Here is a 2,500-nt window from a genome sequence, read left to right as displayed (position 1 = left end):
AAAATCTTCCCGGCTGACCTATATTGTCCCTGGATGTGACAGTGGAGACACTCTCGGATCCGCGGGGTTGAGGAACGAGCTGGTCGGGGCGGGGTTTCGTGGGGGAGCGATGCCACGGAACGACTCTGCGATGCCGTCGTGAGGAGAAGGACCTTTCGCCGGAGTCCGCTCGCTTCGGATGAGGACTGCGAGTTCGTCAGCGGCGGCCGCGACGTCCCGAAAATGAGGCTGGTGGTGGCCGGAGCCGGACGGTGTATAGGCGAGGAGGCGTGAGGACCGCCATGAGGCCGGCAGCAATCATGGCAAGTGGGAAGTGTTACGAGACGAACTTCCTCTGATGATTGGTGTGGCTCCCTCGCGTGTGGCGTGTGACTGGCACTGCGTCCGAGGTCGTAGGATGTTTCCGTGCCCGAGGAAGAGGGATCTCTGAGGAACGAGACGTGAACCTTTTTTTTTTACGTCGAGGGTTTAAGAACGCTGGTAGTTCGATAATAGACTGGACCGCGTTTTCGTTGGTGTGTGTATTTTGGAAATATAGGCTTTTGGACGTTATTGCTTTGGTTCCTTCGATTACTCACGGTGGAATATTGGTCGTAAAATTTCAGAAACAAATACAGACTCGAAATAAAAAAGAGATAGAAGAGGAATAAGGAGAATCAGAAAGGAAATTTGTGCTGTTGAGAAAAGAGATTAGTTTCGAAAGTGTTGTGAAAAGATTCATTAAACAATCAAAAAATCTTAAAACGAAGACCTTCTTCTTGTAGTTACTCGCCCAAACCCGTACGTGCTTCCAGTAAGAAAAAAAATAACCCCCTAGATATCAAACACAAACCAAAACAAAGAAAGGAGGAGGAAGAAGACCCAAGAAAAGAAACGAGAAAAAAAAGGAGAAAGGAAGAGAAAGTAAGAGAGAACACTAAAGAAAGAGAAAGATCGGCAAGATGAACGTTCACTAAGCCCACCATGACGCCTGGTGTCGCCACAGTCCGTCCTCGGCCCCTCGACCCTTCCTCCCATACCCTGAACGCAGACAATGATGGGGTTTAATCAAGGATATAACAAACTCTTCACGCAGGTAAATAACATCGCAGACTCCCTTTTCTTGTCTCCCCCGCCCCCTACATCCACCCGCGCTCTCTGGCTGGCATTCCGTGGCATTTTTATGCTAGATTGATCCTTATTGGCTTCTGCCTTAGGGTCGCGGATGCCATGCGAGGCGAGAGAGGTGAAGGTGGGTCGTCGACAAAAGAGGGCGGTGTGTTTTTTTTTTTCTTTCGTAGGGTATATAATTGTTATTATGCCTTTATTTTGGTAGTAGTGTAAGTCTTTTGCTAATTAGAGATTGTTCTCCAGGCGTATGAGTATCTTAGTTATGTGCTTTATTTTTTAGAAAAAAAAAGAATTTCCTCGTCCTTTTCGAAACATTACACGAGAATAAAACATAATTTTGTCATGCAAGTAGTATCGATACAACGTAGCATGCGTGCCAGGTTCCTCCAGACATCCATTCAAAATTTAGCTGGTTGTCGGTCCTCAGTATTTGCTATTAATGGAATGAAGAAAAATGGGTATTATTGACACCTAATCATGACAGCAACGAAATTAATCCGGAATGAGCCAAGCGCAAGACGCCCTAAGATATACACCCTCTTGTTGCTGTATTGCACTCCCATGCATCGTCAGCATCAGCTAGCTAGCCGCAGATAAAGGGGTCGGGGAGGGGAATGGGTTTGGTAGGGATGGGGGTTGGGGGGAGGGGTTGGAGAAGAAGCGAGCAGGTTGCGGGCTAAGTGTTTGGGGAAGGAGGGGAAAAGGGGGAAGGAGTTGGGGGGGGGGATGGGGCAGGAAAAGAAAAGGGAAAGAGGAGGGCAGAAGGGAGAGGGGAAAGGATAGGGGGAGGGGGAAAGGGGGAAGGAGTTGGGTAGAGGGAGGGAAGGCGAAAGGGTAGACGGGGAGAGGGGGGAGACACCACCTGCGTGCCGCGTACATCACGTGGTCTGGTTTTCGTGCCAGCTGGATCACCTGGGAGAGAGCCTTAAACAATAAACCTGATAAAACATATATTAGGTCATATCTCTGTTTACTTCATGAAGCTCAGTGTGAAAGAAGTAAGACAAAAGGAATGAAAGAAGTATGGATGGAAGGGAAATGATTGATGGATTTATCAGCGATCAGGACATGTGCTTGTGTGTGTGTGTGCGTGCGAGGGTGTGTGCGTGTGTGTGTGTGTATGTGTGTGTGTGTGTGTGTGTGTGTGTGGAAGAAGAACAAGCAAAACTATGACTATCCCTTCCTACTTGAATGCTTCTTTGTTTATTTTTTTTTAAATGAACATAAACAAACCTTCTCTATGGACACACACATTCACAGTAACGAGAACATAAAAGCTAGCTTCTCATCCTCAAGAAGTCTCAAGAAATCTTGAGAGTACAACTTCAAGTTCGAGTGCAATTAGCCAGCGTATACAAAGCGCCCCTCTCGAATAGAAGATAAGGAAATG

General features: G+C 47.2%; 1 protein-coding gene and 1 long non-coding RNA gene across 2 annotated transcripts in view; both read left to right on the top strand.

Moving 5' to 3' along the window:
- The window catches only part of LOC147471491 (uncharacterized), a 2,238-nt gene extending 1,203 nt beyond the window's left edge, over window positions 1-1,035 (top strand). Inside the window, exon 2 of the long non-coding RNA XR_015191226.1 lies at window positions 606-1,035. This is a non-coding gene — a long non-coding RNA (uncharacterized LOC147471491). The remainder of the gene's footprint in view (window positions 1-605) is intronic.
- The window catches only part of Ca-beta (Calcium channel protein beta subunit), a 179,143-nt gene that overhangs the window by 64,970 nt on the left and 111,673 nt on the right, over window positions 1-2,500 (top strand). The window lies entirely within an intron of this gene.

This window comes from Penaeus japonicus, unplaced genomic scaffold (genome assembly GCF_977035675.1).
Source record: "Penaeus japonicus unplaced genomic scaffold, GWHDUDI00000001_assembly GWHDUDI00000008, whole genome shotgun sequence".
NCBI classification, from domain to species: Eukaryota; Metazoa; Arthropoda; class Malacostraca; order Decapoda; family Penaeidae; genus Penaeus; species Penaeus japonicus.
This window is presented reverse-complemented; position numbering and strand designations above follow the sequence as displayed.